Source organism: Euprymna scolopes, chromosome 15 (assembly GCF_053919585.1).
Source record: "Euprymna scolopes isolate OS-2025 chromosome 15, ASM5391958v1, whole genome shotgun sequence".
In the NCBI taxonomy this organism is placed as follows: Eukaryota; Metazoa; Mollusca; class Cephalopoda; order Sepiida; family Sepiolidae; genus Euprymna; species Euprymna scolopes.
In genome coordinates, this window is record NC_136496.1 from 63,594,981 (window position 1) to 63,620,207 (window position 25,227).

Genomic DNA, 25,227 nt, shown 5'->3' on the forward strand with positions numbered 1-25,227 from the left:
CGATGAAGGTATAAATAAAGTAAATCAAAGATAAGTGTTATGTCATTTTGTGATGGAGAAAACTTTCGATCTACGAACTCCATATAAATCTTTTATTGGTAATTCCGTAATGTATTTATATAGGGTTAGTTTTGATTTCATGTGAACACACACAAATGAGGCGGGAGGTACACCAGAGAGGTGCTTCACACCCAGAAGTGTCCAACAAGAAAGCATGACGATGATAAAGAATGCAATGCAATGGAAAGATGTAACTTTATGCGGCGACAGCAGCTATTAGAGTATTTTTTGTCGCAACTGACTTCCCTAAAACCTATTCGTGAAAGCTCGTTAATGTCCGTTAAAGCTCGTTAATGTCTGTTAACTTGAAAACAGACTTGTATTGCTTAACTAATTACATATACTTTACCATCACTCTTCTACACCCACATCAATTCCGAGTATATAAGCATAGATTAATCTGTTATGTAACATTATTTATGCGCCATGTCGAGTGTATTAGGTTTAACATCCCACTGAAATTTTTTTCTTCTCGTACTACCTCTCGAATCCCTATTTACTGGCCTCCTCTCGAGGGTGAAGATAACCACAAGATGATTATTTTAAGTGCGGAATATCCAGCCCTCCCTTAAAGAAATACTTCTAGGTGATCCACCGAGGGGATAGATTGTTTTCATTTCGTCAATCCAGTCAAAAATGGTTATGTCCTTCTCTGAATAAAGACAGACATATGCTACACTTTGATCGTAGCAACTAGCAATTAACCTATCCTCTCTACGAATTTCGGAATGCAAATCCTGAGAGATGTGTTTCATAATCGTAGACATATACTACACTTTGATCAAAAATATAAGATGAGATTGTGCTATTATTTAGAAATTTTTTAGATAAGAATTAATAATTTGGATTATTTCGATTATTTCGACTCCTGATCTCATTTGGTATGTTTTTCTTACAACGTTTCGGCTAGAGTAACCCCCGGCCTTCTTCGGGTGGGTTGAACTCGAAAATAATTTTGCCGAACGGAGGTGTACGGAACTCTTTAAACCGAATCTTTTATTTGATCCACCGAGGGGGTAGATTGTTTTCATTTCGTCAGCCAGATAGGAGTCAGAAGTATCTTTTTTGTTATCGTCTTATTTTCGCCTCAATTGATGATTGAATCCTTAACATCCAGAAGACTGTCACATAGAACGGATTATAATTAGCTTTTTATCCGTTACGCTATAGATTCACATGGAGTTCGACACAAAAATTCCCAAACAAAAGGCAGTGAAGAAGATCGGAGGTTACATCGGCCGGAGCATTGGGAGAATCACATCGAAACAGTAGTCTAAATAATCTAAAATAATCCAAAATGTTGAATTAATCAATTGACTAAGCTATACAGTTCTACTGATTTTAGACCGTCTCGATTTCCTCTCTATTTTCCTATGTACATAGAATTGTCGTGTGTGAGGGCGGACAGCTATCTAACATCCTGAATCAGTATTAATGCTTTATTTCCTGTGGCCCCTATAGAAGGTCTCTTCGGTTCAGAATATATGAGCCTCCTAATCGCGCATGATTATATGAAAACTGATAGTCAGTTATATCGTTTTGTTCGTTTCTTTCTTCTGACCTGTTAACATTAGAAGGGAAATTGATAAGGGGTCAAGTTGACATTAACATTCCCCGATAGATTACAGGGGGTGAAACAGGGGCAATTGGAACATTCCTTCTGACTGGTGTAAACACGATTTCATGGAGGGGGTCAACAGATTAAGGGAAAAGTTTTAAGTCATTTATGCTAAAATTGACATTTTCCTTCTGGTAATGTATACTTATTATATAGGAATGTACTAATATGTATATCTGTTATAGTAAATCGTATTTCTGTCTGTTTGTTTGTTCGCAATTTAGTTAATATATACAAAAGATACACCGTTTCACAGACTTTCATGGATTTTCATTTAGTTTTTAATTTTGCATAATTTCTATATACCCTATTTATTCAAAAGGAATAAACATTTAAGTGGTTAGCTCATTTGCATATTGCATTAAAGAAAATCTATTTTAATAATTAGCTGTAAATTTTTAATGAAAATTAGTAATTGAATTGTGTTTATATTCTATTTAGAAATATATTAAGTTGATTAATTTAATTCATTTTTGTATTAAATTTACATTAAATTTAATCTGATTATTATTATTGTTATTATTATTATTATTATTATTATTATTATTATTATTATTATTATTATTATTATTATTATTATTATTATTATTATTATTAACAGCAGCTGCCTTTAAAAGAGGAAGTGAGTTTTCATTTAACCTATGAGTCATTTCTCTTTAAGCTATGGGATTTCATTCCCTGTTTGAATTTCACAGATAAAGATGACAAGGTTTTCTACTTCCAAAAATCCTAAATATGATAAATCTTCACGAAAATCGTAACAACTTAAAGTATTTGGTGTATTTTAAATAGTATGTGACTAAATCCTCCGCCTGGTAATATGTTTGTTCTACTTAGCAAGGTTGAATATGTACAGCTAATATACATATATATATATATATATATATATATATATATATATATATATATATATATATATATATATATATATATATATATATATATATATATAAGAAATGTAAAAATACCAGCGGTGGTTGACGTTATGTTTTGAGAAAATAGAAAAACCGAATTAAATTATTAAAATAATCAACGTTTCGTCCTTATTTCAGAGGACATCTTCAGGATATTGAAGTAAAAATGCAATGACTTTTTCTTTTCTTGCATTTTTACTTCAATATCCCGAAGATGTCCTCTGAAATAAGGACGAAACGTTGATTATTTTAATAATTTAATTCGGTTTTTCTATTTTTCTCAAAACATATATATATGTATATATATATATATATATATATATGTGTGTATATATATAGTAGGTAGTATATATATATATGTATATATATATATATATATATATATATATATATATATATATATATATTTAGCAGGTAGTAACTAGTAAGTTATAAAATATATATGGCAATATATATGGCATTTAATCCATGCTAGGATTAATCAGGCTTATGCGAGGAGTTGTGGTAGTCTCGCATTTTTATATACGCACATTATATTTAGTTTTTAGTTAGGCAATCAGCTTTCTAGTTTCCACTGCCCCTTCCTAATCAGCCAATGAGCAGGCACTTACATGACCAAACCCCAGATGACCTGCGATTCAACCCTTCCTTTGTGTGTGCTATTTTAGCGGGGAGCGTAGATATCTAGCGTTCTGACCTGTTTTAAACTAGGTCAAATGTGTTTTATTTCGTTTTTTTATATTAGTTTATAACATAAAAACACAAAAAACACATTTAACCTAGTCTAAAATAGGTCAATACACTAGATATCTATGCTCCCCGCTAAAATAAAAAACACAAAGGAAGGGGTGAACCGGAGGTCAACTTGGTTTTGTCCTGTAAGTGCCCGCTCATTGGCTGATTAGGAAGGGTGTGGTGGAAAGTAGAAAGCTGATTGCCCAACTAAAAACTCAATAGAATTAGCGTATATAAAAACGCGAGACTCCAAAACTCCTCGCATAAGCCTGATGAATCCTAGCATGGATGAAACGCGGAATATTCTATGTCGCTTAATTGCCATATATATTTTATTACTTTCAACCTAGCTTTACCTACGTATTTAGCTCTGTTGAAGTAAATACTTAAAGTTTACGCATAAATTTATACTTTCGTATATTCATTTATGTAATTAAATGAAGTAGTCATATATATATATATATATATATATATATATATATATATATATATATATATATATATATATATATATATATATATATGTAATGAAATACGCAGGTTATATCAAAATACAACGCGGAAATTTTGTAAAATAAACAAACATTTATTTGTTTAAAATCAACTATATATATGTGTGTGTGTGTGTGTGTGTGTCCGTACGTTCGTGTCTCTGTATGCATACAAATATTACTATTTAAATATATATATATATATGCTTTTATTAACTAATATAAATCAATATATATTTTCATTAGTGTTAGGACGATTGATCGGTATCAGGAATCGAAAATAATCGGAACTTTTTGTGGTATCAAAATGGGAAAGATTTGTGCCTATTTTCCGATGCAAAAAAAAAAAAAAAAACGATTCTTTTAATTGTTTTTTTATTTGATTTTTTTATTTTCCCACTGTTAATAATACTAAAATAATGAATATATATCAATTTTAAACTATTAGTAAAACTAAAATCGATAGATCATCCATCATAAGTGTATCCTTACGTTTAAGAAAATATCTGCACATTTAACATGTGTGTTTTTATGGCAATCATGAAAAATCACAACTTTATAGTTGAATATGTAGAGATTTAGAAGGAATCGGAATCGGAATCGGAATCTGTAGTTGTATCGGAATCAGAGATTTAATACGGAATCGGTAATTGTATCGAAATCGGAAAAAATATTGGAATCCTTCCATTCCTAATTTTCAGTATTTACTTCTATGTAGGTAAAGCTTAATATTAGTGTGAAACTATACTTGTGAGATGTCAGTAACACAGAAATGTTTGTTTCATTCCCAGAGAAAATCACCAGACTAATTTCCTGATGCTTTTCATTCTAAAAATAAAACATATACCATTACTATTAATCGCGTTATCTAAAATAAACATCGCATAATTCATAACTATCGGTCCGCAAGTTTATGACTGAACAATGTGGATAAAATTGTATAAGCATATATACTTACCTCGGTTATCCATGCTGATGAGTCATAGATTTCGAAACACGTGTCCGTTGGTAAATTATATTGTATAAATTTATCTACATATATACGAGGTAATAGCGTTATACGTAATAATATAGACATCGCTAGATAGATATGCGAGCATATAAATATTATTGATAATACACTATTTTTAATGTTTTTTGGTGTTCGTTTCAATAAAGTTTGGAATTAAGGTAAGTATTCTTTGTTTTTATTTGTAATATCAAACGTATAATCTCACGTCGCCAAACATGGGGTGTTTATTAATCTATAATATAAATATAAGTAGTCGGTTTGTGTGTGTGTGTGTATGTATGCATGTATGTATATATGTATGCCAAAAACTTTCGACAGAAGCGATGGATCCTGACGATGTATTGTTTTGAAGCTCGATGTCTCGGATGATAAATATCGAAAAATTGTCCAAAAACATAAATTTCCTCGTCCTCAACTGGTTAGTTTTCTACAAGTTAGGGTCGGTTTTTTCGTTGCCATTTTCGAAAGTCATCGTATCGGTTGGATTGACTACGCTTAATTTTAACGTTCGAAATTTTCGGTTGGGCGATGGAAACATTGGTTTAGACGCCACGTTTTTTTTAATATTTATTTCTCTTTCGCCTGCTTACTACCACATTTTTAAACACCTCTGCTTACTGTTGTTTTGATTCCCCCTCCCACCGTTAATACCACTTTATTGTACACTCCCTCCCGTAGTTCCTTACTACACCAACTGTACACACCCGGGCAACGGGCACCCCCACTACGGTTCTTTTGATTCCTCCACCTCCGGGGTTTCTTACTAAACCACCTAAACACCCGGGCAACGCCGGGAACCCCCGCTAGTTTATTTTAAGAAATGTTAATTTTACCCAATGGTCCTCAGAAATGTAGATAGAATTTCATTTTCTGTCAGTTAATAATTGTTATAATAAAAGTAAGCCTTTATTTCATGGTTTTACACAGCAAAGTTTTCCATATGGGAACGTATTACTAAATATTTCTTTTTAAATTTGCAGAAATAATTGGACAATGGCTGCTTCATTTTTTCAAACATTTATTTATTTATATTTTTATTCTGAAATATTTATTTATTTATTTTTACCCAAATATTTATTTATTGTTTTTTCCTCAAACATTTATTTATTTATTTTTCACACACTTTTATTTATTTATTTTTCCCAAATATTCATTTATTTATTTTTCCCCAAAACATTTATTTATTTATTTATTTTCCCCAAAACGTTTATTTATTAATTTTTTCCAAACATTTATTTATTTTTTCCCCAAACATTAATTAATTAATTTTTTTTACAAAACTGGATAAATTTTCTAAATCAAAAAACATTCGAGAATAAGGATTACTGAAATGAAACGATTTGCAATTAAAAAATGAAGAATATTATGGAAGTATTGCAATTATTAAAGTATTGCAATTAAAAGATGGCGAATATCATGGGTAGTATTTAATTAATTAATTGAATGAACTAGCTTTAGTCATTATTGTATCCTTGTTAAAGTGGTACAATAGACAATGCTGTTACCGAGTGAAATAAACTACTAACACGTAGAGAGTACAATGACAGGGAGACAGGCGTTAGTAAAAGCAAGATCAGTTGTCAGTGTCGTGCTCGCTCCATATATAGTAAGCTCATATAGGAAAAAGGGTTTAGGTTATTCTATTAAAATTACTTATGTAAGCGCTTTATAAAAGATATGTGTTGATATTGGATATACAGACGACAATATTGTATGTCAACTGATAAGCGCTCAGCAACACATTTCATTTTGAAACATACTGAAATAATTATCTATTTAATTGATACTTTTTTACATTTTATCTTTTTTTCTCTCTTGCTCAACCATCGCAATAAAAGCAACTGGATGAGTTTTAAAACTTGCATCCATTTTTACTGAGATAACAAGAGAGTTCGAATTACTTACAAGACACCATTCTCGAATATATTCGGTCTCTCTTTACAAGGGTTTGTCAGAACGACATATAAGGACACTTCATCCCACAAGTAAACGATGACAAAATATTAAAAATAGCATAGTATTAGAAGATGCAATCGACACGGTATTATATTGGTTTATACAACAAATGTTTGCCCTAATTATATTATTTCAGCAGTAGCAGCATTAAGCTTGGTAGTCCACCAGAGTAGATGAATTCTTCTCCTGGAATCCAGTAAAACCAAGAGATGACAAGAAAGAGATACTATAACATGATTAATTCGTAAATTGAAGTGTGAAAATTAATGCGCTGCACTTTTTTTTTACTAAATTATTCACGAGTTCGACAAGATGCACAAGTAGTATGGTAGAGGTTATAACGGCAGAAACATTATGAGGATAACATCCAAGATGAAACCATAGTTCGAATAATCCAACCAAACATATACGATTACCATATATCGCGTTATCTAAAATAAACATCCCATAATTCATAACTATCGGTCCGTAAGTTTATTACTGAATCGTGTAGATAAAAATATATAAACATATATACTTACATCAGTTCACTAACTGGGGTTCCAGTTTCGAATTTTGCTATGGCTATTCATGCTGATGTGTCATAGATTACGAAACACATGCCCATGGGCAATTATATTGTATAACTTTATATACATACTAGCATGGGTGTCCGGCGTTTCCCGGGTGTTTGGAGGTGTGTGTTGAGCAAAAAAAAAAAAGAAAGCGGTAGTAGGAAGGCAGGCTCGAACCCCTACTGCGAAGGAGGAAAAGAACGGGAAAAATGTGACGTCTTTGCTGTTACGACCACCGTTAAACCGGAAGTGACGTAGGTTTAAATTAAGGCTAGACAATCGAAAAGAGGGGATGACTTTCGAAAATATCGGCGAAAAAAGCGACCCCTCCCTGTAGAAAAGTTCCCAGTTGAGTCTGAAGAAATTAATGTTTTTAGCCAATTTTTCGGTATTTGTCGTCTGAAGGGTCGAGCTCCAAAACGATACTGATCTTGTGAAAATCTGTCGCCTCTGTCGAAAGTTTTGGGCAGACATGCAAACATACATACATACATTTATATATTGATAGCTCAAATTTTCGACCCAAGCCGATTAAATAGCTTGCCCTATCTCTAAATACCCTTTATGTAAAATTTCAAATGTTTAGACCAGAAATTTTCTGAGTAATTTGGTAGAAACCGCAGAGGTCATTTTTTTTTAACTTTGGCCCCTATGATGACCTCTTAGCATTTATTGTTTTGGGTTTAAATCAAGTTATTAAGTTAGATCCATGTGCAAGGAATCTATATATAAAATTTCAATTGTTTATACCCAAAATTGTCGGAGAAGTTTGGTAGAGTTCTCAAACGTCAAATCGTTGAACTTTGGCGCTTTAACGGCCAAATTTCTGGCCGAAAACTGATTACAAAGATTTTCCCAAATCTCCGTACCCTATATATCAAATTTCGAGTCTGCAGACTGAAAATTGATAGAGTTATTGTGTCTGGAAATGTACACAGACTGACATACACACACACGCGCGCGCACACACACACACACACACACACACAGACAGGCAGACACTTTCACTTTGACAGATATACTAGCATGGGTGTCCGGCGTTGCCCGGATGTTTGGAGGTGTATGCTGAGCAAAAAAAAAAAAAAAAAAAAAAAAAAACAGTCATTTTTTTTTTATTTAACCCCTATTATGACCTCTGAGCCTTTATTGTTTTGGGCTCAAATCAAGTTATTAAGTTAGATCCATGTCCAAGGAACCTTTCTCTAAAATTTCAAGTGTTTAGACCCAAAATTGTCGGAGGAGTTTGGTAGAGTTCTCAAAGGTCAAATCGTTGAACTTTGACCCCTTAAAAGCCAAATTTCTGTCCGAAACCAATCACATTGATTTTCCCAAATCTCAGTACGCTGTATATCAAATTCCGAGTCTGTAGACTAAAAATTGACAGACCTATTGCGTAGAAAAATGTACACGACATACACACGCACACACACACTTTCACATTTATAGATATACTAGCATGGGTGCCCGGCGTTGCCCGGGTGTTTGGAGGTGTATGCTGAGGAAAAAAAACGGTCATTTTTTTTTAATTTGACCCCTATTATGACCCTCACTCTTTATTGTTTTGGACTCAAATCAAGTTATTAAGTTAGATCCATATCCAAGGAATCTTTTTCTAAAATTTCAAGTGTTTTGACCCAAAATTGTCGGGGGTGTTAGATAGAGTTCTCAAAGGTCAAATCGTTGAACTTTGACCCCTTAAAAGCCAAATTTCTGGCCGAAACCAATCACATAGATTTTCCCAAATCTCAGTACCATGTATATCAAATTCCGAGTCTGTAGACTAAAAATTGACAGAGTTATTGCGTAGGAAAATGTACACAGACACACACGCACATACACACAGACACGTTCACTTTTATAGAGATATAGATAGATATACGAGATAATAACTTTATACGTAATTATATAGACATCGCTAGATAGATATGAGAGCATATAAATATTATTTATAATACACTATTATACGATCCTCGTCTACAAAAATTCGCAACACACAAAAACAACAAAGATAATACAATAATAATAAGGTAAAATGAAAAAGATAAAAACAATAAAGGCAATAATATTCTTTTCACAAATGAATACACGATGAATTTCAATAAATGATAATCGCGCTTCCATCAATCGTATACGGAATAATCCAAGACACTTTTAAATCTAGCTTAAAACAAAAGCAAGTCTGCATTATTTTTAGACGCTAAATCTTATTTTGGATGGTTTTGTTTAAAAAAGAATTGAATCATCTTTATTGCTTTTTTTTATCTTCCTGCAAATCTATTTTTTACCGGAAGTTTAACGCCGGAAGTCTGATGTCTGTTTGCCTGTGGGTGCAAATTCCGGCTGTCAGTAATGGCGGTGTTCTTTTTCAGCTGCCGGCCATTGATGCTGCTCGAAATAGCGTCCAATTAGTTGATGCAATTTATTTTCGGAGAAATTGTTGCCAGAATGAAGACCCGAACTGCGTAATTGAACGGATCTTAAAAAAAAAAAGAAACTAACAGCTAAAAGCTAAACGAAAAGCTTCAAATAAACGTGAACACAAAGATGAGAGGGGTGTATCTAGATAGGCGTGAAGGTCAACGAGGAGTTATAAAACTAGTGAAGACAATAGACGAAAATCCTTTTTTTCCTAAACACTAGCCAAAAAATGAGGGCAAAAGGAAGATTTAATTGCATCTGCGGATAGCTATATGAACACTATTTACGCTTGATAATATTTTATTCTATTTTATTCAGCATAACAAGACGTCTTTATGCAACGTTTGGTGGAAATCGGCCTACATTTTTGAAACTGTATTATTTACTAGTGTGTACTCTTCGTATGTACAGCATAATCAGCTCGACACACCGGTTCCGATCAGATCACTGAAGTTAAGCGACGTTGATCCTGATCAATACTAAATGGGATATCTGTACAATGCTCTCCGATTATCTCGGCATTGTTTCTAGCCGCCTTGGACATCTTGCTACTGAAATCCAGCAGAGTCTATTCAGGAAGTTCTGCAAAGTATTAAGCAACTCTTGCTTCACAATTACACGCACAGCTATATCTTACAGAGATTATCCATTGTCTCTTAAGACAGAACGGAGACGATAACGATAATACTCTCCGTCAAAACATGACGTAAAAATTATACTTCGCTATTGTTCGCACTAATTTTCATAATAAATAAGTCATAGAATTATGTTAATTGCTATGTATAAATCATTATGATCAGTTTGGATGACTTAAGAAATGAAGTCTGTTTTGGAATTTTTGATATGAATATTGATAAGCTGTATCATTTGGATTATTCGGACTACTGTTCTAATATTGAATGTTCTTTGCACAACGTTTCGGCCGATGTAAATTCTGATGATCTTCGCGTAGGTTTTCTTAGAACTCAGAAATGTTTATGTCAGACTCGATAATTTTGTTGTGTCATTTGCCACGAAAGAAAGGAGTTATTTTCCCTTTGTTTACATTTTTCTTCACTCAAATCTTAGGACGTTTTTTTTTTTTACTTTTTTTATTATTTAAATATTCATTATTAATTAATAATTACTACTTGCATAAAAGTAAGTCATCTATATACATGCATGTTTCGGAGTCCACTCCTCATCAGTATAGCTAGACTTTTATTGACAAGGAATTAACCTATAACAGCTCGATAAGTAGTCTGGTGTTTTACCACGGGACTACCGAATCTTAGACAGTTGTATGCACGATTTTTATCGCATATAAATCTAAGATTGTTTGTATTTTTATTTATTTTTTATTAGCGATTAATTTATAATAACTCCTTTCTTATAAGAGAAATCGCTCAGGGAGCGAAATTAAGAAATTAATCGCTAATAAAAAATAAATAAAAATTCAAAACATCTTTATATATATATATATATATATATATATATATATATATATATATATATATATATATATATATATATATATATATATGCATTGGGCAGTGAGTCCACAGATGTTTTTGCAGAGAGAGACACACACAGAGAAAAAGAAACATTTACTTACAACAGACTGTTTTACTGTAGCACAGCTCTTCAATGAGGATAAAGTAGCACCTGCTCCAAACTGGAATCGAGCCTACGACTATCTGGTTGATAGTCGACAATTCTTATTACTATAATATAGGACGGGCGTTGTTGAGAAGCGATATCTAAATGTTTCATATATGAACATTATGAACTGCTAAAGCGTTTTATGTTATTTACAAAGATCATAACGTTGCATTAATAATAGCTGGCGATATCACGCTATTACTTACTACAGCAAAACGTAATAACAACTAGATGCATACACATCTTAAACAAGAAAAGTGTTAAGGCCGTAGGCATTCATATTAGAATTTTTAAATCCACGCTTGGCACAACGGATAAAAGTGCTAATTTACACTCAGTTCTGATTGATAGCCTACTGAAAGTTATACATTCAATGATATAAGAGATCACTAAAGTGTTTTATGAGATCAATCTACACCGTGGATTATAAAACGGGTTTAGTTTGAAATTTCGTACAGATTTAAGAAGTTGACAAAACGCAATGGAAGAAGGTCGAAGTTTAGCTCGATCGAAAATTTGTGAAAATAAAATCCGTAATGAGAACCGTAGTCAAAATGATGTATATAATATAAATGGATGAATAATTTAGGAAAATATAAAACTATAAGATGTTTTTGCTTCTCATTTAACGATTAGACTTTTTAAAACCTAAATAATTTACGGTTGTTAGAATTTCAGATTAACAGCTGTTTATATTATAAATGATTTAAATAATAGATTGAATAAAGACAATTAAGCAGAAAACATACTGTTATCAGATTAGTATATTCTTTGTTAATGAAAACTAAAATGTAGGTAAAACGTCCAGTTTAAGATTTGTATATATAATTTTTTTAAATGTTTACATTAAGAGATGCTGGTTTTATATGAAAGATTCAACCATTAAATATTTTTGAGATTTTATCATATTTATCATGAAATGCGTTTATAAGGGAATTATTTTGTAAATTATTATGGAAATTATTATGTTGTATATTTTGTACTCGGCCATAAAATGTTATTGTGTGCTAATAGTCTGCTATTAAGTGTTTCAAAATATTTTTTAGTATAAATTATTAAAGAATATAACAAAAGAAATGCTTTTTATTACATGATTTCAACAGAGTATTATTTTGATATTATTTTGAAATTATAGATGCTCAAATTTATAATTCACTCTGTTATACGTTAAGCGTGGGTGTTTTTTTTACTAAGGGTCACATATTTAAATCCCGGGGATCATTTTAGGATAGGGTTAAAGAGACTGTCAGTTGGACGATGATCGCCACCACGAGACAAACGAGCATGGTGAGTGGAATGAACAGAAGAGGAATTGATTATCCAAACGAACAGTCATCAAATTTCTGTTTGAATTAGACTTGAAATCATTTGGGAAGCAGCCGCATGGTATCTTGTTCCACATATTATTTTTTTTATAAGAAGCTTTTATAAATAAAAGTTTAATTTGGTTTTAAGTGAAGAGCGAGAGAAAAGACCATCCTTTGCTATGGTTGTAGCTAGATGAGTTCTTGTTGTGAATTGTCTATAGGGGGTGCCAGAGAAATGACGGAAGTGTTTGGTTCTAGCAGAGTGATAAAACGTAAAAAGGAAAATATAATTTTACTTTTTTTTTTATTTCTACTTAATGAATAATTCTATATCAATCTGCAATGATCCAACACTATGAACTCATATTGGCTGAATTCTGAGACCTTTTGAGATAACTTGAAATATTTTCATCTTCCACAGTTTAATGTTGGATGACTGTCCCCTATGTATGTCCAACAATCTTCCATATTTTTATTTAGTTTAGTCTTGGAGACTTTACATTCTCTTTAAGTAGGGGTTAGTTTATTGATAATATCTACGGGCGATCTTACCGAAAAATTCTGAATTAGCTGCTCGCGCATTTTTGTAAGCTTGAGCACGCTGATCCTACTGCCCTGGCTTTTCGAAACTACATCTTACCTTGTTTTGAACCTCCCCTGGAGAGGGTGTAACTAAACAAACTTGTTTTTTATTCGCACAGTTTCATGACATGGCCAAGAAAATGTAAATGACTTTTCCTGATTGTTTCGCTTCGAATTTCATGTTGAATTCTTACTTAAAGTTTATTGATAGGGTATGGCATAGAGGTTTACATCACAAGATCTCCAGCTATGGTATAGCTGGAGATGTCTTCTCAGTTATTACATCATTTCTCTTTGATAGGTTCATAGGAGTAGTGGTTGATGGGCAGAAATCAGAAGCTCATAGTATTAATGCTGGAGTTCCTCAGATGTCCATCGTGGGCCTAACTCCTGTCTGATCTACATTAATGATCTTCCTAATCACATCCTTAGCTCATTCGTAGACATTTATGCTGACGACACTACCATCTATGACAGCACATCAAAGGCCGTAAACGATCAAGTTCTCTTTGATGCTCTCTTTTCTGATCTTGAGCCCGTGGTACAATGGAGAAAGAAGTGGCTGGTTACTGTTAATGCATCTAAAACCAAGCTTCTATCTTTATAACATCAACGCTCTGATCCCCATCTGGCATAAATTGAAAGGCTCCATTATTTGACAAGATTCTGGGCTTTACCTTTACTCCTGATCTGAAACGTACATCAAATCTGAGTCGTTGAAAAAATATTGGGATTGAGTATTGTTGCTACATCTGGGCAGGAGCTACTAAAAAGATATTATCCTTCTTTGACAGAGTTCAAAACAGACTTTTTAGCCTAGTATAGGGTGCACCTTTCTCCTCCCTGCAACCTCTTTCTTACAGAAGAGACGTTTCAAGCCAGTCTCTGCTTTATTTTCATGACGAGTGCTCGTATGAGCTCAATCTAGGGTCCCTCATCGCCAAATCTTCACTAGAAACACTCGTCTAGCTGAAAACACTATCAATAATTCCCCCACTCTTTACCCGTGCCTAAACCTAAACATAAGTTCTATGAACAAAGCTTCTTTCTTAGAACTGCACACCTGTGGAACTGTCTTCCGTTTGCCTGCTTTCTACCTGATTACAATATGTTCATCTTCAAGTCCAATGTAAACAAGTTCTTGATGAGCCGTTCCTCTTAAGTAATCCAATTTACCAAATTTACACTTCTAACGATTCCTATAATATTGTCCCATCGACTACTGTACACTCTTTAACCCTTATCACCGAGTGGCCTCTGGGCCTGGATAAATGTTGACTCCTATGTAAGAAAAAATAGCATATTTTTTCTGATTTTTTTTCATTCGAAACAAAGCATCTTACAAGTGACTAGTGTCATAGGCGACATATCTGCAGGTAAGCAAGCTTATATGAAGTTTAGCAGCGAGATATTTGTTCACATTACACCAAGGTTTTTTGCATGTTTGTACATTCATTGAAACGGAGAGAAGAAGATGGATTCTAAATGCAAGTAATTTGATAAAAGAAGCTATCAGATTACAAAATATTACCGCATGAGATCTGTTGTGAAGAGGATAAGTTTGGCTGTGGTCGAGGTGGTCAAAGGTATTTCCCTTGGAGCGATATTCTCCACGGGACTCTTTAAGTAATTAAAAACTTGTAAAACACACACACACACATACCTAAGTAGTCTTCATTGGATGCTGTCTATTTTATCAATTGCCCTTTTGTTTGAACGGTTATATTCCAGAGACGTGAAGAAATATACTAGTAACGTTGAATGTCATTATAATCCGTATTGGTAATAATGCCAGTATGTTTGGATGCAACGTGTTTAATTGTATTTATTTGCTTCCCCACCAAAGCAAATTAGGCACAAGGCCGTTTTTAATGTGTGGTAAAAACCAGCACCCCTAAAAGTAGGCAAAAATGGGGCGCTCTGGTTACCAAAAATAATAATTGTCCCAGTATAGAGGGTTTGCCCTCCATTGACTGGTACAAATTATCTTAAGTGCAGCATTTTCAGGACAGATACTACACTTTGATCCCGGCCCGAAGGCCAGGTATTTATTTGCTCCCCCACCGAGCAAATTAGGCACAAGGCCGATTTTTAATGTGAGGAGTGAAGAGGAAATGGGGACCAATTCCCGGGGAGTAGGGGAGCTGGATAGTGACAATTGGTATGAAGGGTTGCCCCTACATTGACCAAGGTCTTATCTGTGGGGTCGCCCCCACATAGGGTCTTTGTTTGCAGTATCTGCCGGAACAGATACTACACTTTGATCTTGGCCCGAAGGCCAAGAACAACAGAGAAAAGGCAAGCCTGTTATTTTTAAAATCCCGTGTCAAAGAAACTTTTTAGAGAGTCACATCTTTTTAAAGGAGTGTAATTTCCATGACATGTAATGGTTTATAATTCACTACCAAGAATAAAGTACATTACAGATCTTGTCATTTTTCTGTCATAAGAAAAAATATTATGGTAGGTAGTGGTGGGTTTAATACAGTAGTAAGAGGTAATTTTGTGGGTGGTCTATTTTGTTTTGGTGATGTTTATATTTAAGTCGTGAGAATGGACGAACGCTGGGTTTGTTTCTTTTATACTGATTCCCTTCCTCATACTTCAGTGCATGTTAAATCATCAACAGAGTGTAGCACAATAAAAATGGTAGTTTTGAATTTCTATCGTTACAATTCTCGTTATTTTCATTGAGTTAATTCCTATTTTAGATAGTTTTTTATTAAGAAAAACAAAGAAAACAAATACCAGAATGACATAATATTTCCGATTTTTTTTTTTTTAAACATACGATTTGACAGTTATATACGTTCTAAATGATAATACTTTCTCAATAACAATCTTCTGGAAGGAATAGATTTTATCTTTAATGTGGGATATACTAAGAATTCTATTAGGAATTACGTAAGTCTTCTACCTAGCTGACGGAACAAGAATAAACTACTGCAGTTTATTAAATAAAGATTTCCGTTCGAAATTCTGTGCGGACTACCGGGGTTGGCAATATATGCCTAAAGAAGGTTCTAGGTTACATCAACCGAAACACTATGAGTATAGTATTTAAGATTAGAACAGTAATATGAATAATCTAAATAAGAGATAAAATATTTGCACAAACTCTTATCAACATTAAACTGTAAACAATTTTTTAAAAAACATCGGCGATTTCAATCCTCTCCACATTTTAGCGTTGATACCTGTTGCATTATAAATATTAATAAAATGAAAGTCACTATGTAACCCGTAACCCAGGAGAAGTGCTGGTTCATATTAGCTACAACGGTATTCGTGTATAACGTGATACAATTACTTTATCAACGTGTATTTTGTTGAAAGATTCTTGATGGGTCATCGGAGTTAAGCTGCTGTTGAGGTATAGTAACTAAAACCTTTCTGTCTGCAAGTGGTTAGAATTCTTGGAAAAATCAATTGTTAAAAGTGATATTCTACTGAAGGTTGAAGGTTCAATCCTCAGTGTGGGCGACCGAAAAATACAATTGCGAATTACTTAGGACGTCTATCCAGTCATGGTTGAAGAAACAAGAGCATGCTACCTACTTCGCTTGAAATTCCGTCCAAATTCCCGAGTTCGACAGAAGCATTCCTGAGTTCGACCAGATACACCTGAAGAAGGTTGGATATTGTATCGACCGAAATGTGAAAATCATAATCAAGATGAGAACATAAATACGAATAACCAATCCTCATCTCAAAAATTCAGAAACGTAAAACTTTTCTCTTACAGGTATTGTAAAATATCGTCGAAAACGTAGTAGGAAACACGAGACCCAACTATTTTAGATTCCAGCGAGATCACCATTCGATATTAAAAACTCCGAAAGGAGAACACTCTTAATCTCACCAAACGGAATTCTCGTGAACTGAGTTTCTTTCAAGAACTATTGTGGAACATAAAACCGCGGATTTTGTGTACGCGTTTAATCTTAACCAATAATTGTCGAGCAGTAAATACTTAAACTATTAAAAGGCTAATCAACACTTGTATGCATTTACTTTGTATAACCTCAGCTAACTTACAAAATAATGCAAATTTTGAAGGTCTGATGCATCTATAGGAGCCGAAGGTCTATAGTAAAAATTCCCCTTCCAAGCTAATTTCAGGCTGCTTCCGTTTCGGGCATTCCTTAGTGTGTATTCTAAAATCTTATGTATTTTTTTGTTTATACCCCCCTTTTTACTTCAGTGCAAATTCGTAAATACCAAGAATGATCATCCGTGTGTCCGACTTCTTTATATGTCCAAATATTCACTTTTTAAAATATTTTCCCCAAAATCGTTATACAACCTCTATTCCAATTGGCCAATTGAAACGACAGCGCAGCCAATGGAAATTCAACTTTAAGCTCAATATAACGCGTCAACATCAAATATGATTGTTAATTTTTTTATGCAAGCTGAAATCACCTCTATCGCACAAACACACCATATTACAATCACAGACCCACACTATACGCAAACACACATCCATAATGTCACATTCGCTCTAATTTTTATGTTGCGTTAGACAAATTACGATTACGTTTTTCTTTTCTTTTGTAGGTAAGAATTATTTGAATATATCTTTGAACAAATGCCAATGTTGTCGGTAAGTAAAATAACTTAATTGTTTTATTTTTATCAGCAAAATGAATACCTGTCTTTCCGTGATAATCCATATTATATACAAATATACAAATAGTTATCTACTAGTGCTGTATCGTCAAAATGTCCTAATCAAATTTTGAAAGACTTGCAACTTTTACTAAAAGTTTCAGTGTTTCCATTAAATTCGTAGATTAGGGGCCCTACTAAAATATAGCATGGACCGAAAGTCTAGTTACCGCTATTAAAAGTGCACAGCTGTTTGAAAGTCTAGTTGGCTTTAACAAATATTTGATTACTTCTATCAAATGTACAGTGTAGTTCTATGTACAGAGTAGTCCTAAAATCTTGTTACCTTTATTACAAATATACTATTGTTACATCTGAAAAAGTACAGCATAGTCCACAAGACTAATTAGCTTCACAATTACACGGTAGGCCAGAAATCTATTATTTTTACAAAGGTGTCACCACATATCAAGTACCGAAGGTCACTCGAGGATAAGGGTTTATATTTAATTGCCGCCCACATCGGCAATATTTGGCACAAAGCCTGGAAAGTGGGATACCCGCAGGCTCCCCTAAAGGAGGGGCACTCCTGCAATTTTAAAAATTGCCTGAGTAACCCCGTCGGCATTCCCCGGTCGGGGCGCCTCAGGCAGCAAGCAATAAACTTGCCCCACCGGAAAGCTCGGTGGCAAGGCCTGGGAGGGTGGACCTCCTAGGTATTACCCAGGCGGTGTACCTCAGTCCAACAGGTGCTGGGCCGGTTCCCGGTCCCTCACCTGTTGGGCTGAGTGTCAAGTGACGAATCCTTTACTTGTACTACCCTGTTTCCATGCAGCCGAAGCCGCTAGGAGACACATCCCATCAGCATGGAACACTAATAAGGATAAGGATAATGTGTTTATTGTAGTCATTGAAAGAGTTGCATAATAATCGTTTGTAGAAGTAATTTGGTATAATTAGATTATTTACGACCACGGTTGAACAAGAACTTGTTTATGTTGGACTTTAAGATAATAATGTTGTGGTCAGCTGGAAAGCAGGCAGCGGAACAGAATTCCACAGGCGGATAGTAGCTTTGTTCATAGAATCCATGTTTATGTTTAGGCAACGATAAAGAGTGGAGGAATTTATTGATAGTGATTTTGGTTAGACAAGTGTTTTTTGTGAAGGATTGGCGAGGGGAGACCAGAGATTGGAGCTCAGTCGAACACTTGCCATAAAAAATAGCGATAGAGCAGGGATAGGCTCGGAACGTATCTTCTATGGGAAAGAGACTGCAGAGAAGAAAAATGGCATCACCTACTAGATTATGAAGTCTGTTTTGAATTCTGTTAAAGCAGGATAGGGCCGTGAAAACAGTACTCCATCTTTAGAGGTGCTTAGCTCAGGTAGAGAATTGCATCAGCAATAAGATATCTACTGCAGTTCTAGAATGACCCCACGATTTCCCCAGCGACTTTGGTTTTGGAGTTGATGTTAACCCTACAAAAGTGCAAGATAGTCCGAAAGTGTAACTGCCCATTTCTAAGAATACGTGATGCTTCAAATATCTGGTTAATGCTACGAAGTATTCACCGTGGCGAGAAACTATATTTACCTCTACAACAATATTAGGGGGTTAAGATTATATTCTTGCTGTTACTACCGGGGAGGTCGAAATATTTGTACTAACTTTACAAAATTAAAATATGACGTGAATACATGTTTGATTAAAGCATAGGTTGGTCCGAAAGTCTTGTTTCCTCCTGCTAAAAATTACAGGTTATTCTAAATGTTGTATTGTTTGTACAAAAATGTACCAGGTTATCAGAATGTCTCGTTGTTTTTGTTGCTTTTTTGTTTTGTTTTTTGTTTTTTATTTTTTTTATTGTTTTTGTTTGTTTGTTTGTTTGTTTTGTTTTTTTTTCAAACAAAAAGAAACAAGTAGTCCGATAATCGTATTATTTCTACTAAAATGTGTGGGCTGGTCAGAATGTCTTCTTATCCCAAACAAAAATGTACAAAGTGGTCTGAAAATCTTGATATATCTACAAACATATAAAAGGATGGTAATTTGTTGTTTTTTTTTTTTTTTTTTTTTTTTTTTTACCCTTAACAAACTGTACAAAGTGGTTTGTAATTTTAATTACCCTTGTCCAAAGGTTATAAGTTATGAAAATAAATAAATAGTCAAAGCAAGCGTTCTGAAAACGTCGGACAGATCACCAATGTGTGAGTACGCATGTCAGTTTTTTCCTATCTATATATCCCATTTTTATTTACTTATACACACACACACACATTTATATATATATATATACATATATATATATATATGCTTTATTTGAAAAGCGACTAAATGTATAAAGGACGCTTATGCGTTCCTTCTTTTGAATTTGCACTAAAAGTCACTCACACGATAAGCGTTGACAGATTTGGGTCAGTATCCAGCCGCCTGGAATCCAAGATGAGATGGGAGGAACATTTTCTGCTACAAATATTCCAGTTATCTTAACGTCTCCGATATTCTGTTGGGAAGCGTGTTTTCCGTAATGGATACGGTTGTGGATTATGGAATCGGATCTATTGTTCAAGTGCGCTCTAGTACAGACTGGAATGTTACTGACTAATAAACCACGCAGAGTTATGTGTAAAGATATCAACTTGTGTTCACTTAATCGTGTGTAAACAATCGTTTTCAAGAGGTTAGGATTTCAGTACTAAATGATTACTTCAGACAGGTCTGTATGCCACTACAGAAAAAAATGCTCATCATAGAACCAGTTCTCGATGTGATTCTGGTAGAGAAGTTACCTTTGAGATTTTGATTCTTCTGCTCATTATATTTATAGCATGTATCCTCTAGAATAAACTGATATATTCTCTGCTTCGTTTGCTTTGGCTCGTGTGACTCGTTGCTTTAGTAGTCTTCATCCATTCGTTGTTTTAATAACTCATTGTTATACAGCTTCCTATTCCAGTAGCTTCTTTCAAAGTACTGCAGGCCTTAAAGTCTTCTTCCTGATTGATTTCCCCTATCAATAACCTCAATCTTTTCATATTTTTTTTTTTAGAATTAAGGTTTTGGCCCAAATGTCCATCTATAAAATAAATCTCACTTGTCTGTTTAAAGGTATGTATGTATGTATGTATGTATGTATGCCTAAAAGTTTCGCAGAGGCGACGAATTTTCACGAGATCGGTATCGTTTTGAAGCTTGACCCTTCGGACGACAAATATCGAAAAATTGGCTAAAAACATTAATCCCTTCACCCTCAACTGGACACTTTTCTACAATGTGATGTCGCTTTTTTCGGCGATATTTTCGAAAGTCATCCCTTCTTTTCGATTGACAAGCCTTTTTTTTTTTTTTTTTTACACAGTGATCACCACTTATCAAGGCCCGGAAGCCACTCAGGGATAAGGGTTATTGCAAGTACATTACGTTAGTGAGGAGATTTGCTGAAATGTTTACTTAAGGGGGCGGTTCATTAGGAATTTGTTAACATTGGACTTGAAGACATCCAAGTTGTAGTCCGGAGGGAAGCAGGCAGACGGAACAGAGTTCCACAGGCGTGCAGTTCCAAAAAAGAAGCTTTGTTCATGGAATATGCGTTTTGATTTAGGCACAGATATAGAGTGGGGGAAATTTTTCACAGTGGATTCAGCTAGACGGGTGTTTTTCGTGAAAGATTGGCGAGGGGGGACCAGAGATTGGAGTTCAGACGAGCATCTGCCATTGAAATAACGATAAAACAAGGACAGGCTCGCAACGTCTCTTCTGTGGGAGAGAGGTTTCAGGGTAGAGAAAAGGGCATCCCCCAGTAAGCCACGAAGTCTATTTTGTACTCTGTCAAGGCAGGATAGCCTGTTTTTAGCAGCTCCTGCCCAGATATGGCAACAGTATTCCATCCTTGGACGTACTTGGCTTTTATATAGATAGAGAATTGCATCCGTAGTGAGATATCTTCTGGAGCGGTAGAAGGATCCCACCATCTTTCCAGCGACCTTGGCAATAGACTTGATGTACGTGTTCCATTTCAGATCAGGAGTAAAGGTCAAACCCAGAAGCTTGTCAAAACACGGGGCCTCACCCAGACGAGAGCCATCCATCCAGCCTTAATTTAAACCTTCGCCACTTCCGGTTTGGCAATAGGCGCAACGGCAAAGACTTCACGTTTTTTTTTTTCACGTTCTTTTCCTCCTTCGCTGTACGGGTTGGAGTCTGCCTGCCCATCACTTTTATTTATTTATATTGATTTTTTTTGTCTCAACACACACCTCAAATCACCCGGGCAACGCCGGGCACCCAGGCTAGTTAAAAATAAATCTTCAGTTTCTTACACGATGTGTTGTGTATAATGTACGAGGGTCGTTCCAAAAGTTCTATGTATAAAATTAAACGTTAAAGCGCTACGAAGATGGGAGTGGTACAATTAAATGAGCAACCTTTTGTGTCACAAAATTTCTTTTTCTACATGCACTTTCCAAATGCACTTTTGCCAGATTCTTTTGATGCCTCAGTTGTAAAAGTACGGATGACCCTTTGTCATTCACATCTCTGTCGTCTGGAATCAATGAACCCATTTCCTAATAATGCTGACACTTACTGCATTGGCTTCGTAAATATTCAACAGGCGCCGGTGAATTTTGATCGGTTCATTTTTTCCTGGCATGTAAGAATTCACTGACCCATCTCTGCTTCTGAAATCCGTCGATGACAGAGGTTGTATTTTATTTTTTTTTAGAGTTTCCCACCGTCCATATCTGCAACAGAGAGGTGAAACGTTGCATTATTTTAGTAATCATAATAATGCAATTTACAATCCTCTCTGATCCATACGGAAGAAATAAAAATTGAAGGCATTACTTCTGAAACGTGTTTCGTATGTTGAATTTCAATAAATACAAATAGGACCATTGTCCATTCACTAATAATTGAATTACAATCTATTAGCTTTTCTATCCCATAATTTTATTCGCTTGTCTATCTCATCTCAGTTATATATATATATATATATATATATATATAGAGAGAGAGAGAGAGAGAGAGAGAGAGAGAGAGAGAGAGAGAGAGAGATCGACCATGTAAATAAATTTAAGTGCAAAGCGCATTCGTAATAATTACACAAGGAATTAGAATTGCCTGAGAACCTTGTGCAAAAAGAACTGTATGCAAAAAGAATCACAACATTAGAGGAACAACTACTACAGCAATACAAAACACCTCTCTGCGATTCGGATTTTTCATTTTGAGTACAGTAACAAAATAAACACTCTAAAATAGTTTAGAAAAAAGAAATGCATTAATAAAAATATATGTTATTTGTTTAGTTTATTTACTTTCATTGAGACATCAGGGAGAAAATAATGTCGTGCTATGGCCTGTGTGATATTTTACGAAGCTCATTTTTTGGTAATTCTTCCACTTTTGTTTATACTTTGAAAGCGATAAGAAAGATTTCGGACCACCTTTTTGGTAGGGTAATTAGATTTTCGGACCACCTTTTTGGTAGGGTAAATAGATTTTCGAACCACCTTTTTGGTAGGGTAATTAGATTTTCGGACCACCTTTTTGGTAGGGTAAATAGATTTTCGAACCACCTTTTTGGTAGGGTAATTAGATTTTCGGACCACCTTTTTGGTAGGGTAATTAGATTTTCGGACCACCTTTTTGGTAGGGTAATTAGATTTTCGGACCACCTTTTTGGTAGGGTAATTAGATTTTCGAACCACATTTTTGGTAGGGCTAATAAGGTGTTCAGATCATCTTTTTCGATATAATAGAAACATTTTTGACCACCATTTTTTGGGAGAGTATGCAGGAATACTTATATAGTATGCAACATAATACGGTATTTCCAGCAACCGCAGCTTATTTATGCATTTTATTTAAGAATATTATATAATTGTTATGTCACTATAAAAATATTTCTGTTTTCTAAATATATTTCTTGCTATTTCTATATGCGTTCCCTTATGAAATAATATTCTCATCGAAGATTGTAAATTTAGATCAAAACAACGAATAAAATACTGCAAAATGTTACGACATTGCGCATGTAGGTAGAGAGAAACATATTTATCATTTTAAACGAATCCAATTCATGAAAGAATATTTAACTGTTACTGTTTTTAAAATACTTTTAAAAATAGGAAGAAAAATCGGATCTCAAATATCCAAACTTTTATTCTGTTTTATGAATACGTACGTCAGGTTTTTCTGCTAGTTACTATCACTGTCAAAAGTAGAAAATTACGAAAACAATATTTTATATAAAGAGCAGTGGTCTGTTTGTATGTATGTTTGTACATCTAGCTAAAAGTCAAACACTACAAAACAAACACCCACAAAATCGATATATTCTTGATCGGCTTTGTCCCTAGATTAATAATATGTAAAATTTAAAACACAATTATTCTCTCGTGATCGACAAGGCCAGATTTCGTGAGGAGGATCTAATTTTGAGTATTGTTAAGTACTAATTCGGAAATAAATTGCCGACTCATTACTTATATCAAGGAGAGTTATATGAGTGGGTTCTGCTAGAAAGGAATGGGCTGGATGGCGGAGAAAGAAGAGGATAAGGATATAGAGAGACGGACAGAGAAATGAAGAGGAACATACTTTTATATGACAATAGATTAAACTTTTTGCCCCGGTAACGCCGGATAGCCTTGTTAGTTTTAGATAAATCTAAATTCTGTCTGTTTGTACCAAGTTTTTAAAATAACTAATACATTGCGAAATGTATCTCATTTCGAAATATCAGAGATCTTAACTACTTTTAGAAATTAATATTTTATAAATAGGAAATTATACATCCCAAATAAATAAAGCAATTCTGGGAAATCAAAACCAAAACGTTTCAAGTTCAACGGACTGATCTATGTGTACTTTCTTGTGAATAGAGTTTAAAGCATTGCTTTTACAAAATAATCATAGTTTTGGTGTAACGTCATATATATGTATATATATATATATATATATATATATATATATATATATATATATATATATATATATATATATATATATATATAGTTACATTATGTTTTAAAACCTGGATTCAAAATAAGCAATCATACTTAGGAAACATTATCAATTGCATTGGAATTTTTTTTTAATAGTTTAAAGCAATCTATTTTGCTTTAATTACTTACTGTACGTAATTGTTTACAAATATATAATCTTACTAGCCTCGCAAAAATATGCAGTATTTTTACTAATAGTTTAAATGAGAAAACGGAGAGGCAGACATTTTAAAAGAAAACCATAAAACAAATTAAAACAGAAGAGGATGTAGAGAAGAAAAACATGTCAAATAAAATTTTCGCCTTATATTTCA

The 25,227-nt window shown here is 34.0% G+C and overlaps 1 protein-coding gene across 6 annotated transcripts in view; it reads left to right on the plus strand.

Annotated features, from left to right (window-relative positions):
* The window catches only part of LOC145293843 (uncharacterized), a 682,379-nt gene that overhangs the window by 317,463 nt on the left and 339,689 nt on the right, over positions 1-25,227 (plus strand). For 2 of the 6 annotated variants that reach the window (XM_080140517.1, XM_080140520.1), the window contains exon 2: positions 17,849-17,894. The exons of the other annotated variants lie outside the window; for them this stretch is intronic. The gene's annotated coding sequence lies outside the window, so the exon portion shown is untranslated. The remainder of the gene's footprint in view (positions 1-17,848; positions 17,895-25,227) is intronic. 6 annotated transcript variants of the gene reach the window in all.